Here is a 21,565-nt window from a genome sequence, read left to right on the forward strand (position 1 = left end):
TCCAAGATGAGCTTTCTGCCACATGAGGAGCAGGATGACTCCAGACCATCAGGACTGTGGAAAGGAGCCGCTGCTCCTGGGCCCTCCCCAGGTACCTGACAGGAGGCTGTGTCCAGGTGAGATCAGGCTCTTCTGGACAACCAGCAACAGGGCAGGGCACAGGTTGGACTCTATGATCTCAGAGATCTTTTCCAACCTAACTGAGTCTGTGATTCCCCTGCTGCTGTCACTGCTCTGTTGGGCTCTTGCACTGAGAATAAAAAGCTTTTGAAGCCTATATTATAGCCCCACGTCGTGTGGTTCCTTTCTTGCTTGGGGCAGAGCCCGTGGTCCCCAAGGCTGGTGTGTCTGCAGAGCTGGGCAGTTCAGCTGCCAGTTTTACAGCTGAACTTCTCCTTAGGATTTCACATCGCCTTGTTTGGTGTCAGAGCACTCAGCCAAACCTGGTGTTCAGCCAGAACAGCCAGAGATGGGTAACTATAAAGCTGTAGGAATTAAAGAAAACAAAAAAAGACCTGAGGCCTATCCAGCAGTTAGCATTAGAGAAGACTAAAATTTTAACTGGAGGACAAGGGAATTGGCTTAAAGGGCAAGTGTTCCTGGTGTTCACCTTTTTGAATTTTTACTGGAGGTGTGTTTTTTGGAGGGGATGGGAAGCCGTGGTTTTTTTCAAGTTTACATAAGATATGTAGCTTATTTTCGTAATACTGTAGCAAGGCTCTTCAAGTGATTAGGTTTAGCCTGCTTAATCGAGTATTTTACTTATTACATTTACATTTTACTATAAAGCTTGGATAGCATAATGAGCAATCTTAATAATTATTTGAATGTAAATGATTAAAGAAGTGTTTATTATATTTTCACCATAAAAGAAAAATGGTGTGAGCTCACTTCGTCTTCCTTGAATAGGGAGTTCAGAACTTCCTACAAAACTTTGAGGTTTTTTCCTAACTTGTGACTTAAGTTTCAAGTTATACCTCCCTGCTTACACTGAATTTAATTAGGGAGGTAAGAAGAGAGATAAAACTGACATTTGGTGCCCAGTAGTTCTGTTCTGGAAGCTGAATAAATAAACTTGGTAAAGCTGTTGAGAATCGAATGAATCACTACAAATCTCAGCAACCTTTATGCTGGTGAAGAGGAAAAGCAGCCTAGATGTGTGTTTGTACTGCAGCTCCCAAGATGCTGCAGCTAACGTTGGGCTGGTGAGCAGCAATCCCCCTTTAAGGGGGAGGGTGTCAAAACATAGGAAAAGTAGTTTCCAAAAAAATCCAGCAGTTCCAAACCACTTGAGTGTGGTTTTTAAAGCACAATTATGACAGTACAAGGAGCTGACTTGATTTACTAACTCTCAAGGGCAAGGAACTTAATTTGACACACAATTTGAGTCTCTGTTTCTTTAAGAAGCAAACTTCATAATTTTATCATGCAATTAAGAAATTCTTTTATAATTTATAGTCTAGTACATCTACAACACATAGATGCTAGCATTAGAAAGATAAATCCTGCTGCTTCATTAACTATACATCATAAAGCCAGTGCACCTTCATTTTGTGTTATGAAATATTTTCAAGTCAGTATGTTTTCATGATTTCCAGTATGTGGCACTAATACTCAAGGCAGAGTTCTTTGAGGAGGAGGAATTAGTTGCAGATGGGAAAAGTGGTTCAGAAAATTTGGAGTTAGCATGCCAGAGGTTCTTAATTTTGCTCCTTCTTGTACTTTATTTTGCAGTGATGATTGCTTGTGTTCATGTGGTGACACTTTAAGCCAGATCCAGCTCCCTGTACAACAACTGCTTGTGACTGATCTGCAAGCCAGAAACTAACACAACATTCTGCTCCTTTAGTTTTCCTTAATATTTCTTCCACACAAGAACATGCCCTGGAAATCATGTTGGTATCTAGAACCCTCAGGATTTGATAGCCATAAGAAACCAAGCCAAATCCATGCAATTAACAAGAAGTCAGGAGTATAAGAGGAAGGAAATATAGACTGACAACTCCCTAGGTCCTGCTTTTGTCTTACTTGTACTGTTCCAGGTGTTTACATCAGTGGAGAGTGTGCAGAACGTCGTTGCTGTGGTTTGACAAGGTTCTGCAGTGACTTTGCTGTGCAGCAGGTGGATAACCCTGCACTGTTCCATGCACAAGAGAAATAGACTCGAGGCATCTGTTTTCAGCAGAGTCCAGCCTGACTTACAGAGTTGCGAATTTCAGATTATTTCAGTGAACTCCTGCACATCATCCTATGTTTGCATAGGAGCAGGTGAAATCTGTATTTTTGCTACCACTTTCCATAATGAACTCAAATACTTGGGGATCTTTTTATAATTTTTGCTTAGTTTCATATAAAATCAAGGTAGATAGGAACAATAGCTGTATTTTATCTAGGTTCCCATATTGGTGCAAATGGCCATAATATCTTGGCAGGAATTGTGGTTGCAGGTGTAGCACAAATCATGTGCTTTTCATGGGAGTATCACATACTGATTTACTGTATGTGACATTATATAGTAACTCTAGAGGCAGACACTGGCATAAATTGTCCATGGGAATAAAGAGAAAAATCATTTAAAAGTGGGGCATGAACCAAGACATCAAATGATGATGCTAACTCATACCCAAAAATTAATCCCATCAGTGATAATCTGGAGAAATAAAAGTTTCCTAATTGCTTTGAGATTTTTAAGACTTCATTTTTTCAAGCAAGTGCCTTCACCTTTTTGTTAACATGAAGCAATGTAGAAAGTAATGTACATGTCAAGCCAAATCTGAACAGAATGATTTTTTGTTTCTCAACAAGCTGCACTTCCCCATGGGGTGGCTGATGGCCTGTTGCTTTTGAGCTGTGCCATACAACTGCCAGCCAGTCTCCCAGACTGCAGTGCCAGCAGACTGGCTGTGACAATGGCTTATTCATCATGTCTGCGTTCCTCCTTGTTTCTTGATTGCAAAATGCATGTTAAAGGTTTTATTTTTCCTATTTTCAGATGAGGTTTAAATGTTAATGTGAACTAGGAAAGCATCTCTCAATGAAAAAGCAAAATAATCATTAGTTACTTATTCACTCAAGAACTTTGTATGACCTCTCAGCTTTCCACTTCCTTTGCTAAAGCACTTGGGTGCTTTGTCAATTTAAATACTTCCCTTCCTCACAGGGATGCTGAGTATTAATGTGCTATCATTCTCCTTCTGCAGAAAATGAGCAACAACAGAAGTTAAATGCTGCGCTTCACTAAGGAGCCTCAACATTGGCACAATGACTTTTAGGTTCTTATCTCATACTTGAAGTCCAAGCACTGAATTCTGTTTCATATAAAATGTACTAAAGACAGACACACCTTAAACCTGGATAACCAGAGAGGCTGTTTGGTCTTGGCAGTTGAAAATTCTGAGGAAAGGAGATGTGTCTGCAATCTCTCTGTGACTCCAGCAAGGCAGTCCTCAGGCTGTATGTTCCAGAATCTTCTTTTGGTGCTGGTGTCTGCAAAAGACCCATGACTCACTCTTATTGTAGAACATGACTGAAGGAAGAGGTGATGGTGCTTGCCATTAATACACAGTCAACTTTCCCTCACTAGTGCCTGACTAGATTTCAGAGAGCATGCTGAGATTCCATCTGACTGACTGGAATAATAATGACTAGGATATGTGGGAGAATAGGGGGGAAAACCATGTAATAGCATAACTGCTTTATAATTCTGTACTGTAAGTGGTTCCTGGGAAACCAAATTAGAGGCCTCCAGACCATTTCATTATTTAGATCAGGCAGAGTAAAGGAATCACAGAGCCAGATTTGATCAGCAATGTACAGCAATACTTCCCTGGAACTGGTTCTGAGGTAATTGGTCTTCTGGGCTGAGCTGGCCCTGGCCAGAGCTGAAGTGTGCCTGTATTGCCCTTCTCAAATGAGTCTCTTGTGCACATATGTCTCACTTGGCTCAGATCTGGCAGAACTCACTGTTTCAGGCTTAGTGCTTGGTTTGTAGTCGCTTTGGATTCTTGCAGGGCTTATTCGCTTGGCAGCTGGGCCAACCCTGACCTGGCTCAGTACCTCTCATCTGCAGAAACAAAGCTCCTTACAGCTGGGAACCAGCTTAGCCTGACAAACAGCAGATCTTTGTGTCAGCTGAGCCCTGCCATTAGTGAGGGCATTGATCCCCTGCGCTTCCCACCGTGCCATTGGGAATCTTTGGTTACAAGAGCTGAGCAGGTTGCATGGAGCACTGATCTACTTCCTGGTCAGATGCAGCTTGTCAAGGTTCAAATCCCTATTGCCAGCTTTCCTGGAGGTGTTGGATTGCCTCAGTAGCATTTTCGAACTGTGGTGCCGTGCAGCTCAGAACCATGGCTCTGTGCAGAGGTGACAAATCGAAAAGGGAGCCTCCTCCTCTGAGAGAAAAGAGCCCAAGGCCCCGTTCTGTCAGGCTCTGTGGGTGAAATGAGGCAGTGTGGGGAGCAGAGCTGTAAGGGTGTGCTCACCACTGATCTTACACACCTAGTGACACCTTTTGTGACCTTTTTGGAACACCGTCAGGCTTGGAATCTGTCTAGTTTACTTTACTTTCTTTGCACTTGGCATCAGGAAATGTTTGTTGTGCAGGGGAGGTTTTGGTGTAACCACATCTGTCCTGTGTGCTCTGCCACCAGGAGAGGGCACAGGCAAGTCAGGGGCAGAGATACTGGCAGTCCACATAGTGCTGCAAGGTTTGGAATACAAAACCTTGTATTGTAGAGCAGCATTGCTCTATGCCTTGTAGGAGAGCAGCATTATTTCTGCTGGGCTTCAAAAACCAAACTATTGACTTGGGGGTTTAGATTTATGTATTACTGTATCACCAAATATATATATATATTTGTAAACGGAATTATTAAACAGTAGTGAGGAAAAACAAAAGTGTATCTGCTAGATGGGCATGTTTGCAAAGTGGTTGTTGCTTCTTTCTTGAATTCATTCAGGTCATTACTGTGACAAGTAGGTACTCTGTCATCCAAAATGAGCATATAGAGCAATGCAATTGCATTGCAGCAAGAAGTCTGATAAGAAAAGTGTTTGTTTCTATTAAGAATTACCAATTTGTATGTGGGACACATACTGAGAAAGTAAGAAAATTACAGCCTGAGAAATATTCCAGGCTGGAGCTTTTCAGCTCTGTTCCCAGCCGATAAACTGGTCCAGCTCAAGGCTAGGGAGAATTTCTCCCAGAGTGATAATTTGGTCAAAATAAAAAGAAATTAATAACAAAGATAGAACACCTGTTGTGGTGTGTGACCAGGCCCTGGGAATGGGGTGTCTTCTCTCTGAACCAATCACCTTTTCTCTACTCTTGGAGTTGCAGTCATGCTATAAAGCCAAGTGTGTTTCTGAATAAACTTGTCTCTTTCCTCCTGTCGTAAAAGATGACCATGTAGCTGTGCATCTTATTTCCACTGCACTTAAAGGGCTAAAACGCCTTTCCACGGCTACATTTATAGAGTGAGGATTCGAATTGCAGTGCTTTATCTGAATATTTATTCACAAAAGATCTGTATTGTAGGGCAGTTTTGCTACAGCTGTTCAAAAGTGTCAGCTGCTGAATTACAGCATCAGCACACATCTGTATTATGCTCCACATTAAAAAGTATTGGGATGGTATATATAAGATCTTTGCGTTTATTGTTTGATGATTATTTGAAATTGCTTTAACAGATACGTTCATGGCATTTTTTATACCTAATGTAAGAATTCTGACTTATATATCACATGCACATTTGTAATCCCTTTTTCTTCTGATTATATGATTATCTTGGAGACTGGTTCTTCTCTCTCACCACACTGACACTGTGTCTTTTATTTCAGTACAGCAAAATTGTGTGCATCAAGCCCAAAACATCTTCCATGCAAGTGAAGTGGAGAGGAATGAGTGTTTCCAAGTGTAATCAGAAAAAGATGTGGTACAGTGGAGAACCTGATCAGATCTGCTGATGATGGATTTTCCTTGAGTCCTGATATGTCAGCTTACATGTGTAGGTGGTCTTCATTTATTCCTGTATATGAGAATTAGGTGTGGCATAGAGAATCCTGGCTAGCAGGATGGTCAGGAATGTTCTTTCTCACAGGGCATAAACAGCATAGAAAAGCACCACTCCATGAAAATCATGGTATTTTGTATTTATTAATTGCTTGATTTCTTTGCGCAATCTAGAAAAATAGAGATAGAAAACTGATAGAAAATGCTTACGGTAGGGAGAACTGATGTAAGCAAGGTATATTTAAATCAGTGTTTTTAGGAAACTGGGCTCATGCTACCTTTTTGATTGTTTCCACAGATGATAAGGTTGCAGCATAAGCTGTATTATATTAGCTGGCAACAGATCATCCATGTAGGACACAGCCTGCATGAGTATCTTTATCCTAGTAAAAGCTTTGATCAGAAATTTTTGCTTTTTTGGGACACACCAAAGAATCTAAACATGAAAAACAACTGGAGGAAGCCAGGCCTTTTAAGCTGTATTTCCCAGAAGCTGCTTATTTTCAATGGCCTGTTTAGATCTGCCTTAATCAAAGCTGCACACATGGTTTCTCTACATGTCTACGAGTGCTTTCAGGCTCAGCAGTGCCAGCACAGGGAGAGCCAGTCCTGGGCCCCTCAGATCTGCTGCTTACTACAAGTTGTAGTCCAAGCTGTGAGGATCCCAGGCCACCTCTCAGGACTGTGGTTTGGTTGGCTGGGTAGCTGATGGTCAATCTGAACCAGCAGCCCTGAGAGTGAGTCAGCAAAGACTCTGCAGTGTCACCTGCACATGCACCTTGCCCCCTGTTGTATACTGGAATGATTGGACTTGCTGTTGTCCCCTCTGGTCAGAACTGCTCCAGTGTTCTTGCCCCAGCATCCCCCATTACAGTGATTGTCACCCCCAGGAGTATTTTAGCACAGGGTTTATAGCATCAGCAGAGGCAGGTGTGGGTCACTAAGGTGCTGGAGGACAAATGCAGGAACTGGGGAAAATCCAGAGTCAGAGAACAAATTCCTGTGTTTGGATGCATCTGTGTTAAAATGCAGACTGTGTCTATGGATTTGATTAAAATGGGGTAATAAAGGATACTGCTTTACAGCACTGTGTTCCTGTTCAGATGTTTGCATTTTCTGAAAGTTAGTACTTTCTATTCCTTAGTTTATCTCACTGAATTTCACTGTGATGATGTTCCCAGATAAAGCTAAATTGTGGGAAAGCCAGAGAATGCTGAAAGGCTGTAATTTCTCCTCCTAAGGAATGTTGTTATCTTTCAGCATGAACACCCTTGACATCAGCTGGTCTTGCTGCAATATTGCTAATGGAGAAGTGCAAGGACACTAATAATGGGTTTGGCATCATCTGGCGAGGCACACGTCTGTCCTTCCTCTAGAAGGACAGAGAAGGAAAAAGGAATATATTGTTCTTACTCAACAGGGTGTTGTTCAGAATCATATCCATAGCCTGAGAGACAAAAATCATCATTCTCCCCTTTGATGTTTACATGAGGTGACAGTGTAAGGGCTTTTGGAGAGATAATATATCTGATAGGTTTGGGATTTTTTCTGTAACTCTGTGGCATAAAGGACATCAGGTCTGCTAAAACCTGAGCTCATTTTTTAACAGCTGAAAACCAGATTGGAGTAGACACATCTAAAAGAAAAGACAGAATTTGGAAAGCATGGAGAAGGTGTGATTGTCCTTTATACCAGGTCACTACAGGCCTAGTTAAGTGAATGGATTCTGCAACAGGATGCATTTCACAAGCATTTAAATGGTGGAGCCAGAAAAATGCTGAAAATTTTTAATTCCCACTCGCTGGTGTGAGCTGATCCTTTTCCGTGATGAATCACTTAAAATCAGTAATAATTTACTTATTGAGTGATTCCCGTCTCCAGTCTTTTTTAACATACTGATGAATTTTTAATTTAATTTGCTAATGTGTTGGCAAATTACACCAGTGTATAGAAAGGGTCCTTTAAGGACTGGCAACCCTATTTTCCTTTGTGCCTCTTCCTAAGACTCCATTAAAAACTTTGCTTCCTGACTGCAGCTTTGCACCAGTGTCTTCCCCATCTCCCCACTCATTGACTGGATTTGTCCCTGTTGTGCTGCCCAGAACATTCACATGAGTCAATCTCATGTGCTCAGACGCAGGCAAATTGACCTTTGTTGGCCTGGATATGATCTGAAAATATCAAGGTTTTGTTAAGTCCACAAAACACAGAAATCTCTGTGAAATCTCTGTTGCAAAAGCACACAAAGTTTTTGTATATTTCAGTACTTCTGATCTTATATCTACTAACATATCACAGAAGATATTTCCATGACAGACCACATTTGTTCTTACAAAAGCAACTTTGGGAACACCAGTGGTAGGGGTTTTGTTTAGTTTCTGTAATGAATGGAAGATTGGTGGAAAGTTTGTCGTTGGAGCTAAATTTCTACAAAGAGTAATTGTAAAAAAAATGGGAAGCTTAAATTTGGACCATCAGGGAGAAGATTTATGGGAATATGAAGCTTTCATTGGCCATATACAAATGGCAAAACTTTGCTTTCTGTGGTTTCTAAACACAAAGTAATCCTTGTCGTCCTGTCAGGAAAAAGATGTAATGTCAGAGGTAATGTTATATTGAGATTTCAGTTTGCTCAGACCAAGATATTTGTCAATTACAACCCAGCAGAACATTTGCTAGAATGATGTAGCCAGAGTTTAAATAATTAAAATGTAATTGTCTTCAGCAAATAAATAAAGTACACCTAATGGAGCATTATGGAATATCCTTGATGTTCACTACTTCTTTGGCCATAAAACGCAGTCGTTTTCAAAGGCTCATTCAGGCTTTTTGGAAAATTGTCATGATACAAGTGTAACACCTTCGTCCTGATTGCAATGGAGTTGTAGATTTGGAAAATAATAAAAATCTGAATTTCAGTGAGTGCTAACCTTTACTCCATAAAGCTGTAACTAATTGAATTTAGGCAGCCAGGGACAGAAATATCCTTGTGGAAGCTGCTGTTTACTTCCATTTCAATTCAGGTTTGGAGTGGGGCAGAGTTCAAATATATCTAATGTGTTTTCATCAGTTCAACAGGAAACTCAGTTGTCATGGTAGAGCCATTTCCATCCAACTTTTACATAATAGCTAAGTGGTTAGAGCAGCCACCTCACCTCGCTTATTCTTCAGTTCTCATTTCAGAGAATTGTGCCCTTTCCTTTAGGTTATAAAATGATCTGAGTGCTAATGCTCTCCAGTCTGCTCTTGGAAAGTTGTTTTTTGTGCATTTAGGAATCCAGAAATCCTGAGGTCTAAAGACGAGCAAGGAGAAGGATGCCTGATCCTGGATTGTCATTGGTAACACATGCAAGCAGGGCTGGAAGATGGTTTTCTTGGGTTTTGTACCCAGAATTCCTTCGGTTTTACTGAACTGTAGAGTGGTGCAGATGCTAAACAATCTCAAAGCAGATTTCCTTTTTATCCTACTTGTGCTTTTTAAAATCTAGTTGTGGAAGAAGTAACCACACCCAAATTCATCTTGCTCTGTGACAGACAGATCATAGTATGATCAAATTCACTGTGATCATTTTGTGCAAAAATAGCAGAATGCTTTTTATTTTGTCCCCTGGTGTTTGGCTAGAGCTACATCTTCTTTAGGCATAATTATCAGCAACACTAAATAAAACTGCTAATGCTTTTAATGACATAAACATGGGAAATCTTGTACAATTTGTACAAATGAATTGTTAGGGAAAAATGAGGGTATGAGACATAAAGGGAATAAATATAAGAACAAGTAACTTTATGTAGCAACAAATAAGGTGAAAAGGAATAATGAAAAAATACATCCACCCTTATCTGAATATAACTGTGAGCTATTTTAATGGGAAATTTTAACAGAATTGGAAAAAAATATATATTAAACCCACTGTCTGAATTATTAAAATAATCAACCCCCACTTTGCTTCAATTAAATACTTAGAGATGCTCCCAATGTTTTGATTAAGAAAAAAATTAGAAAGTTTCTTATTCACCTCAGCAGGCAGCTCTGCAAAATGGAAGGTCCCTGTGCTCCTCTGAAGCCATTTAATGCATATGTGAGCATGGATTCCCAGAACTATCTATAATGCATATAGTGCTTTCTGCTCTCAGTGGCTTTTTTTTCCCACTCTCTTTACGTCATTTGCCATTTGTGAGGGTTGCCAGGGTAATGACCAATCATCCCTGGAGAGATGCCTGCTAGTAAGGACAACATAGGCTTTCTCTTTTTTGGTATTCTGCAGTATGTATTTGAGAGCTATTCTAGCATTGAGATTGCAGAACTTTTGTTTAGTTAGCAGGGAGGGAAAGTTTACAGAGTATGAAATAACAGCTTACAACTGTTGAGGTAAGTGAGGATTTTTCTATTTTATTAACTGTCCTGTCTGGATTTATTCAAAGCATTGAGCATTATTACTTTATTTTGTTGTTGTTGTTGTAGTTGTTGTTATACGTGTAGCTGACCTTGCAATTAGAGAGGTTTTGCCTAATGTGAGCAATGAAATCTTAGTAGCACTGCATATACAGGAGGGCAGGATTCTATTCTCTTTGTAATTATGAACCCACAGCCTCTCTGAGCACTACAATCACCCTATACATCCACTCATCCTCAAAATATTTTCAGAAGAATTAATTAAAAATAAGAAACCCACAGAGTGTTGTAATGCAGATTTCAGAGCATGAGGTGTGGTTGCCTCTCAGGCAAATGGGAAGTTCTGAATACTCTTCATTGTGCTGTATGTATATATTAGGCCACATCAGCTGGGAACTGAAAATCCAGAAAGGAGTCCTGTCCCATAGGATGCTGAAGATGTTGAACTCCTGTTATTTTTACGTGTTGTCTGTTGAATAACCACTTGCAGACTAACATGTGACTCTTTGCTCACCCATGGACAATGAGAAAATTGAGCCTTCAGGCTGCAAACCTTTTTTCTGGCACTGGGATCAGTAGTGTAGGCTGGTGGTGGCCATTGCCTCACAGAATGGGCCCAGATTTTTTTTCTTTTGCATGAAAGGGCACCTAAATAATACATGAGAAAGAAGGCAAAAAAGAAAAATCTGTTCAGATGTTCCTAATGACCTCAGAAGTTTCTATGAAGTATTTACATGTAATCTGGACTATGACAGATGTGACTGAAGTGGTTGGTTTGGGATGGTTTCATTTGGTTTTTGTTGTTTTAAATGACCCCCCTTAGAATTACTCTGGCCCAGTTCCTTGTTTGTGTGTTGGCTTCCTGGGAGAGAGGGACAATTGATGAGGTGGTTGTATTGTTTTTCTGTAGAATTGCCAGTATATTAAAGTTCAAATTAATAACTGTCTCACCAGAATTACTGTTTGCTGCTTAATATATATGCACCTACACATGTGCTTCACATCCTGGCAATCTCACCTTTCCTGATGGGCATGGTATATATAAATCAGAACAAAGCATATATTTATTGGACTCTATTTTCTGCTTAGTGCAAATACATACAGAGTGTAATTTTGGCTCACATTTTTCCCTAGTAGAAAAATATATTGGGGCACTTAATTTAGCGTGTTAAATTGCTAAATTTTAGATGTTGCTATGTGTTCAGATGTGTTTATGATAGCTCTGCATTATCAAAACAACTGGAGTGTAGCAGTGAATCTGGATATGTATATGTGAGAGAGAAGAGAATTCAGAGTGGCAAGTTTAAAAGTCTGAAATGAAAATGATCTTTTCATCAGGCTGTTAAGAAAATATGTTTGTTTAGAAAGTTTCCCCTTTTTAAAAATCGTTATTGTTTTTTGACATCTTTGTGCTGGGTATCACTTTTAAGAAGTTTAGGATATGAATAATATTAAATACTTGCACTGTAGAGGAAAAAATCAGTAAGCTCAAAGAAAATTTATTGTTTTCTAATATTTATCAGCATTCCATATGATTCTACTATTTATAGTAATCTGGGAAGCAGAACCTCAAAATTATAGTTTTGTATTATTCTAGGTGGTGTCTTCTGACAGAGAAACAACATGATGACCTTTAGATAAGGCAGGTAATTAGGAAAGTAAGTTTTCAAATGAGAGATTCAGAGGCAAACCTTCCTGGAGAAGATGGTGGGTAATAAGCCTCAGTCTTTATCTTTCTGTTCACCTTTTCCCTGTCTGCTTCACCATCTCTTTTTCCAACTTGAAAATGCTCTGTAGCTGTATTGTGCAGAGAACAGCATTTACTTCCAGACAGTGGGATAGAGAGAGAGAAGCTGAAAGGAGGAAAAGGGAATGAGCCTGCACTGTGAATTGCTCACAGTATAACTGCAATAATTAGGGCAAGGTATCTGTGGCCCTGAGGAGAGGAATAATTAACAGCACAAACTGATCCACTGACAGGAAGTCAGGCTTCAGACCAGGACGGGAAAGTATGGCACAGGCTGAAAAACAAGGAGATGCTCATGAAAGGGGGGCATGTCAGGATGGCAAAGGAGAAGCCAGAAGGAGAAGTCTCTCCAAGAGAGGAGATAAAGGCTGGATAAATTCAAGAATGTGTAAAAACATTCAGTAGCCCAAACTCCTCATCTCTTTAGAAATAGAAGGCAAAAAATAAATGAAGGTGAATAATCATCGAGTGAACAATAGTTTCTAAACATAGTGTATGACAAAGCAAATCACTATTGATAACAGGATTAGTGCTATCTCTGCACTGGACAGCTCAGCCTGAACTGTGGCCTTTGCTGATGGAGGTCAGTTCTCCTGACCTGATGGATTATTTTATCTGGTAGACGTCATCTATCCATGATCTGGCATAGATTACTTTTTTGGTTGGTTGGTTTGTTGTTTTTTTTAATGAACAGTATCTCTCTGCATCTATATCTCACAGGAATACTGTGAGTTTTAATTTGTGACTGTAGTTATTAATGAGAGCATCAGATGAAAAATTTACTAGTTCATTTTTATCAAACCAAAGCCATATGGTTTTGCATTTTGTTATCACTGTTTGGAATCCAGGCTGGTATTTCATTACCTGGGCCTGACTGTCCACTGCTATGAGTGAGCATAGTTCTGTTATTTCTGGGATCTGGTGATGTAACTCCAAAACTCTGGTGTGAAATCATGGTGGTACGTGTGTATTCAGAGCATTAGAGAATAATTTAATTGCATGAGCTTAGTTGAAGTGGCCCCAGAAGGCACAGAAAAATTGAAACACAAATGTCTGGTTTTAAACTGGTCCAGTTACTGGGATTTTTGAAAAAAGAGTGGTGAAAATGTGCTTTGTCATCCAAAGCTGCAATTCAGGAACACAACAAAGGCATGCAGAAGAAAGTTGCTGCTTCTTGACCAGCAATATGCATAGTTAGGAAAGGCTGAAATTTGGAAAGTGCTACAGCATTTCCAATGTCTCTTTTAAAGTGTGGTAAGGTTCACTTTGAGCAAGTAATTAGAGAGAAAATGTCTTGTGGTTTAAAACAGAAGTGGTTGATAGATGATGGGCATTTTAAAGCACTTTACTAAAAGCTTCCAATTTATAATTTTAGTCCTATTTTCAAAGTATTTGACTTGAGTTTCATTGCACATCCATAGGCTCCAAGTTTCAAAGAGAGATACTTTTGGACATTACATCACTTATTTCTGAATTGTTGCGCAGTTACTGTGAGATGCCAGACAAGTCCATTCAACACTTCAAGGCTTGTTTCTTTACCTATGTAAACTGGGGATTAGTAGTATGTACCTTATTAGACTGTGGGTGTTCCTGTTATTCTTTGTGCAGTATTTTGAGTAGCCATGTTGTTCAAGGCCTACTTACTTAGATATGCAAAGTCCTGCAGCACACAGCCCTCTGAGACCCCCCCTAGTTCATCCTGGTTTTCTGTTGTAGTTACAAGGTTAAGATGAAATAATCCCCAAGATTATAAGAGCTTGTATGAAAAACTTTCCTGGAGAGCAACATCTGTTATCTGGTGGTAATAGTGATTCAAAGGAGCTCTTTGGGAAGAGAATTCAGTCTGTCTCACATGAACAGGATGACTCAGTAATTCACGTTGGGAAAGAGAAACATTCTACAGGCCTCCCAAATGTGATTCTGGAGACTCATTACATGCATTATTGTGTGCTTTTGTGAAGCTCCTGACACAGTACAATGTGAACGGTTTCTGGCAGCCACGGCCCTGTCTTCCAGCAGCAAGAGTGATCCTAAACCATCCTCAGTGCCAGGGCTGCACACAAATCCTCCTTCCTCTGCCATTCCTCAGGGGCAGCACGTGTGCCTCTCATTGCTCACAGCTGGGGATAAGGCAGAGTTAGAGTGTGACAGCAAAGGACAATATAAACTGTTCTGTATGCGACAGGACTCTGCCACACACCTACACATTTACTGGTAAGTAATTAACAGCTCTGACTGCAGCTTGGCTTCACTTGTGGGCTCTGGACATGCACATCAAATTTCACGAGGATTTAATTTAATTTACCATTTTACCTAAAATTTGGGCCAAATTCAGCCCCCATCCATACAACTACCCTTGGTGCTTGAGGCTTCACGTGACAGCAGCCTTGTATTTTCACCTGGGTAAGTGATCAGGCACCGTGGCAGAACGGGGTAGGAGTTGGTGACTGACACTCCACACCTGACCTCCGTGTGCCTGCTCCAGCCCTGTGTGCTTTCACAGAGCCTTCTGAGCAAACATTGCCCTGGACAGATGAAAGTACTCATAGATGCCATGTAGTAACATTATGTAAAAAGCTCGGGACCTGAAATATTTACAGCTTAATTGACTGCAATTCCTATTGACTTCAATGGGTGTTTTATTCAATTAGGGACTGCAGAATTTACATCATTGCCTCTGGCTTCCATCATTGCAAATATTATTGATGCTTGTAAGGCTTTTGGGGATCTTTCAGGCTTTTAGTCCACAAAGTGACTAATGTGAAAGTCTTGCTCGGGGGTAAGTGGAGTATTTATATCCATCTCATCTTTCATTTACTTATTCCTGAGTCTCTCTGTGCTAATCCTTTGGGAATGCTCATGTAAAATCTGCAATTTAACAAAGAGGGGGAAAGCAGAATTTTCTCAATACAGCAAGATTCAAGTTTCACTTTGAACATTAAAAGTGCACCTTTCTTATTTTCTTGCCTAAAAGGTAAAAGTGAATCTGATTAATTTTAATCTCATAAAATGACGAAATTAAGGCACAGTAAATTTAGAATGAATATTGAAGAAAATGAACAGTTTCCCAGGGGTGAGCATGAACTCAGGGACTGGAATTTAAAACTATGCAGATTGGAGCACCAGAAATTCTGACAAAAAGAACTAACTCAAACTGGTGAGAAAGGTCAAGGTGGCTTGAAAGAATTTTTACCTTTCTAATCCCCGTGTGCTATAAACCAATGTTGGAGTTACTATATGAGTAGCACAAGCAGGCCCTGTGTAGCTTAATTATGACCTCTGAGCCTCTGACTGCAGTAGGAGTATGGATAATACAGAAATCCTTATGCTGACTCAGTGTTAGGCCTGGAGAAAAAAGGGATACAGCTTCTGCTTTTCGTTCAGTGCTTTGGGGAAAAGTGGTGAGTAAACCATTTCACATATACTGTGTGCAATTGCATTTCATACTTCTTTTTATCCAGAAACAGCAATGAAACATCTAAATATATATATATATATATATATATATATATATATATACACATTTATATATATGTATTTATATATATGTGTGTATGTATGTAAGTAAATGAAAACGAAAGATGGCACAAGCAGTTTTAGGATGTGTGGTAGAAATCTGATTGCATTTCAGACAATATTCTTACTACAGATCTTCCCAGAAAAATCTGCAGAAAGAGTTAGGAAAAGTCACACATCTGTAACATGCATAGTTTTAGGTCTATTTTAGAAAAAAAGGAGAAATGTATCTGTGGCAAAATTGATACAATTCCCAGGTAGAACACTGACTTTCTTTAATTTTGTTGTGGTAGGTGAAGTGAAATTGGACATAAAAATAAAGGTAGCCTTCTTATAGAAGGCTTTATTTTTTGCAGCAGCAGCAGCAGAGAACACAATAAATGTTATCTGTCAGGGAAAGAAGCAGGCTATTTAAATTCAGGCAGCATAGCATCTTCAGTCAGAAGGGCTATTTTTAACTTCAGATGTAGCTTAATTTAGAAACTGAGCAGTCCAAGTCTTTTTTTTTTTTTTTTTCCCCACTTCTCCGACTGGAGATTTTTTATGATTGCAGATACCCTTGTGTGCTGATGCTGAATAGAATAAGAAATACATTATCCTGAGCTTCAAGGTCATGAAAATGCACATCTAAACAAAGCAGCTTTGTGGCAATATTGGCATACACGTGTAAACACAGAGACCAGATGAGATCGATGCACTGTTTTCTAAGCATAAAGGATACTTCGGCAATTTTCCAGGAGGTTGCATAGAATTTTCATACCCATTTATTCAAGATCTTCCCCAGATCTGTATTATTTTGTGTAGGAAGTGCTGTAATTGCATATAGTCCTATAGAATGTGTGATAAAGAGAGTGTAAATTCCAGTGGTTTCTAAGGCAGAAATATTTATGAGAAATCTGGCAGTGATTTCCTGCATTGATTTTTCTGAGCCAGCTTCTTGTATTTGGCTTTGTTTTCAAGTTAATCACAAGAATTGAGAAGCTCATTTCGTTATAGAAGATATTCAGAATTAAGAATTGCAGATTTGTCTCTATTAAGTGATTACAGGCTTTTTAATGTATTCAGATTCAGAATATGAAAAAATCCTCTCACAAATGGAAGTACTTCCAAGATGGCTTGTTGCAAACACTCTTCTTGCATAATTGCATATTCTGTGTCACTCAGCATTCATCGAGTGAATTGCAGTAGCATTTCAGCATAAAGCTCAATTCAAGCTGGATTTTATAGTTTACCTGTTCAAGCTCAGCCAGAAGAGATTCTGAAAGCTCTTCCAGTTGCATAACAATAACAAGGAGTGGAGAGACATGTGCCATTGCGACAGAAATAATGGGGTTATTAATAAGCTGAATGTGACATGGGAAAGTTGGCTCTATTTCTGAGCATAGTGACACCTTCACCATTAACTCCTGAGCACACACAGTTTTGTACAGTTCCTGAAATTTTGCTTGAAGGGTTGAGCATTCGTGCACATACAGAAAAGAGAACTTTTTCTGTAGTCACCTAAAATCCTGCAATTATATGTGAAAGCTTCTGCTGCCATTTATTCTTTAACTTATGACAGCTAAAATTAGAGGCTTTCATTCCATTGTTTTTATACACCTGATAGTGTGATGTAATGTAGAAAGAACATCATAAAACAAGTTAGAAATGTAGAGTTGTAATCATTAATGTTCAATGGAGGTTAAAAGGAAATATTTAGAGGATGGACTTCTTCTGAATTGGATAGGGATTCTTTCATCTTCCTCTGAAGCATTTGTTTTTGAGGAATGCTTCTTTCCCTGGCTGTGTTCTATGTGGAGGGAATATGAGAGTTAGCACAGAAACTGTTAGAACCATTAGACCCTACTGTGGGGTTTCCTTAATTCTCTGCTGGCCACACAAACCTGAATTAAGTCTCTGGGAGGCATTTTAGTGGTGCTATCAGACCAGGAAATTCAGACTGTGACGCACAGTTTGGATTGGGAATGTGAATTCACAGCCCTTTCTTAAAGAGGCTTTTCTTTATAGTACAGCAGATATATTGCAGCAGTATTTGCTGACGTGTTTCAGCTTTCAAAAGAGAATGTGTTTTTCTCGTCAAAGACTTGATCTAAAGCTTGTAGCAAAAGAAGCTTTCTTGTTTTAGGTATGTTGGTGTGCTGTCAAGAGGCAGGACTCAGTTTGCCTGTTAAGGAGGTTTAAAAAAAGACTAAAAACCATCCAAAAGGAGCAGGGGGGTTGTCAAGAAAAAGCTGATATTTTACAGAATTGAGACCAATATTTTTGGTCTTACAGAAATACAGGATATACTCAAAATAAATTTCTGAATGGCTTTATAAAATCTAATCAGCTTGACAGTAAAACTCTCCATTTGTATCTGCTTTGTTTTCATTCAGTTTGTAGTACAGAGAAAACAACTGGTGTGAGAGCAAACAGTTTGAAGCAAACTATTTTGAAGCATTCAGACTCTTAAATAGCAATTTCTTTGAAGAAATATGGTAGCACACAGATGATGAGGTGAGTTTCAAGTAAAGCTCAGATTTGGCACAGAGCAGCACTAAAGTACTCAGCGACATAAAAGGAGGTTGTAGCGAGGTGGGTGTTGGTCTCTTCTCCAAGTAAGTGATAATAAAAGGGGAAATGGCATCAAGTTGCACCAGGGGAGGTTTAAACTGGATATTAGGAAGAGTTTCTTCATGGAAAGGATTGTCAAGTGCTGGCACTGGTGCCCAGGGCAGTGAATGAGTCACTACCCCTGGAAGTATTTAAAGATGTGTAGATGTGACACCTGGGGACATGGGCTAGTGGTGGGCTTGGCAGTGGTAAGTTAAGGGTTGGACTCAATGACCTTAGAGGTCTTTTCCAACCTAAATGATAATAATTGGTTTTTATCTAGTAATTTTCATCCACAGATCTCAGTGTGTTTTATAATGAAGGTCAATCACATGCATAAGGTACTGATTCTTTCGTAAGAATTTTATTATAATTTCTCTGTTCAAAAAGTTTAAGCCACTCGTCTGTGTCACTTGTTACAGGAAAATGTATCAATGTGTTCTATGCCCACAAATCACAGTAGGAAGGAAAAGCAGTAGACTGGAGTTTTTATAAATCAGTGTGCTGTCTTCTCCGAAATGGGAAATGATTTTATCAAAGTGTGACAAATTACAAGAAGTAAATAAATTGATATTCAGGTGAAGTACAGGAGACTAACTAGTGTCACTGTGTGTCTATAAAATGCAGTGTGCTATGCCTGTATAAGGATTTCCACAAATCAAGATGAAAGCAGTCCACAAACATACGTAGGCATTGTCATCCCGTGCTCTTTCATCTTGGAGGAGATGGTCACAGACGAGCAACTAAAAATAGTCCAATTTAAAAGCGCATGCTCTTGAGAGGGGATCAAAGACTCAGATGCTGATCAGGCATGCAAACAACCAGAGGTATCAGAGCAGGAAGAGTGTGGTTGAACCAGTTACTGCTCTGATAAAATCTGCTGCTTTAGCTTCAGCCAAATTTGTGATAGAAAGAGCAAAGGGATGCAGAGACACAGAGGAAGAGATGTGTAAGGCAAGTCCTATTGCCTAACCTTGCATGCCTAGCACAGTACCTAAATGAGGAAGGCAGTTTTTCCTGGACTGTTGAAAGATGAAATACAGAGGATATTATTTCACAAAGCAATTCAGAGTCCACAAGTATGGCTTCTGCTCTGGAGCACCTCTGAAGGAGCCAGACACTCTTCAGTGATTTTGTGTGAAACTTGGGTAAAGCCTGTCCTAAGCCCGTGGTGTTAAACACAGCCCATGCAGGGCCACTGCAAAGGCAACTTTTTACCTAAACTGATAATATTCTTTCCTTGGGAAACTTCCTTTTTCCCCTCAGGCTTCTCTTTCTGCTCTTTATATGACACACAGATCTCGTGTGTGGAGGCTAAATCGTTTGTCTGAAGGACAGAGTTGATCTTAGGTCTGTGCATTTTACTTTTAGCCAAGTCAGAGACTTTCCTATCTAGACATGGGAGGTTATTTCTCTAATCAAGGTTTACTTTCATGAAAGCCCCTGGTAAAATCATAAGTTGTGTTGTTTAGTTCAATAACGTTCTGAAAAACAGAGCAAGGTTCATAACTAAACCAAGAGCAATAGTTTTTGTGCCATATCTGATTTAATAAGAAAGCAGTATTTACTCGAAAAGGAAGAGATGTAAAATTTGGCTTTTCATTAAAACAGATACTTTTTTAACTCAAAAAATAATTTTTTAAAATTTATTGTTAAAAAGACAGTTTTCAATTTAATTGCTGAAAATTTTGCATCCAGGGTCTAGCTTTGGAAGTTCTTTTCAGCTGACTTGCAGCACTATTAACACTTCTCATGTTTCTCTGTTGCACTTGTCTTGTTTAATACCAGACAAGGAGCCGTGTGGGTGACAGCTCTATACCAACAAATCCTGACAGACAGATGCTATGATTTGATCCTGATATTCACTGTATGTTTTACTTAGTGCTGCAACCAGGAATTTAAAATATAAGCACGTGCATTTTTCCTGTATATATGTCCATAAAAAAGCCTGATCTGGTGCAACATAATAGTAATAGGAAGCTATTTTTAGACCAAATGAAGCAGGGGAACAATGACAATAATATGTTTCATGGTACAAAAAAGCTGACATTGGCTGACATTCATCACCAGATCTTGCATCAGCATTCACCATCCCTAAATAAAGCAGTAAGAAGAAACTTCCTCCTCCGATTAAGTGGCCCTTTATACAGAGGAGATGAAATTCAGTTGATAATGCCACCAGGAAGTGTGTGCAATATTTACAATCCGGTTGACAGTGTAAATACTCAGTCCTTGAGGCAGCTGTGGCAGGGGCACCTCCTGTGGCTGAGCACTGGGTCAGGTGTGAGGAGGGAATCCCAGAGCCAGGGAAATCCAGGGAAGGGCAGAGAGCTCTGGCAGCTCTGGAGAGCGGCCTTGGGAGATTGCAGCTGTGCTGGGAGCACGAGTGACCAGGAATGCTGTGGACAGGGATGGAGGGGACACTTTGCAGAGCAGGGCACTGCTCATAGGGCCTCAGCCAGGGACTGCTCTGGGTCTCACATAGCAGAGGGCACTCACCCCACAGCTGAAACCTCTGTTCCTTCCCTATGAAGTTCAACAAGGACAAATGTACACTCTTGCACCTGGGAGAACATAACCCAGGGTGAGCTTCCTCCACTTATCCAGCAATTGATACCCCATAGGAAGTAGTTCTTGAATTTGGAAGTGAAGGTGGTGAACACAAGAACTGTGTGCTGGCTGAAGTTCTATTCCAAAGAAAGTGGCAAGGCTGGAGAAATGTTGCTAGTGGTGTTTCTTTGGGGTTAATCTTGGGACCTGGTCTATTTAATATCTTCACCAGTGTGGTGAGGTTAAATTCCTAGGTAAGACACATTGGGAGGCATTGGCAATGTTGAGGAAGACTGAGTTGATGTTCAAAAAGAATTAGGCTAACTCTTTTACCAGCTTGCTGGTGAGGTCATATAAATAAATCTCATACTGTACAAACCATATACTCTGTGTTCAATTATAACCTCACCTGTAACCTGGTAGTAGAAGAGGTGAAAACAAATCTGAGTGCACTGATCAGTGGAAGCATGAATGCAATAAAACATTGGAATTTAATTGGGGTAAAAAACATAATGCAGTCCTGGAAGGCAAGAGGCTTTTAACAGTTTGAAGGAAACATTGGAACCATCTTACAAGGAGTGTTAACTTCTCTAGAGTATTTCTACAGTTGGGTGTAGCTGTTTTGAGAAAAATAAACTGTGAGAAGTGTAAAGAAGAGCTATAGGATGAGCAAGGGAATGGAGCTTCATCTTTTGAAGGGAAATTCGAAATGCCTCATGTACCCAACCAAATGGAGATTTCTAGGGTGATGAAT

The 21,565-nt window shown here is 39.8% G+C and overlaps 1 long non-coding RNA gene across 1 annotated transcript; it reads right to left on the reverse strand.

The window, feature by feature from the left end:
* Positions 1-99: 99 nt before the first annotated feature.
* On the reverse strand, positions 100-10,128 carry LOC148222696 (uncharacterized). The gene is made up of 3 exons (XR_015805766.1): positions 10,030-10,128; positions 3,344-3,486; positions 100-485 (listed from the first exon to the last, which is right to left on the reverse strand). It is a non-coding gene; the product is annotated as an uncharacterized LOC148222696 (long non-coding RNA).
* Between the last annotated feature and the right edge of the window lie 11,437 nt (positions 10,129-21,565).

This window comes from Sturnus vulgaris, chromosome 10 (assembly GCF_052056855.1).
Source record: "Sturnus vulgaris isolate bStuVul1 chromosome 10, bStuVul1.hap1, whole genome shotgun sequence".
NCBI lineage: Eukaryota > Metazoa > Chordata > Aves > Passeriformes > Sturnidae > Sturnus > Sturnus vulgaris.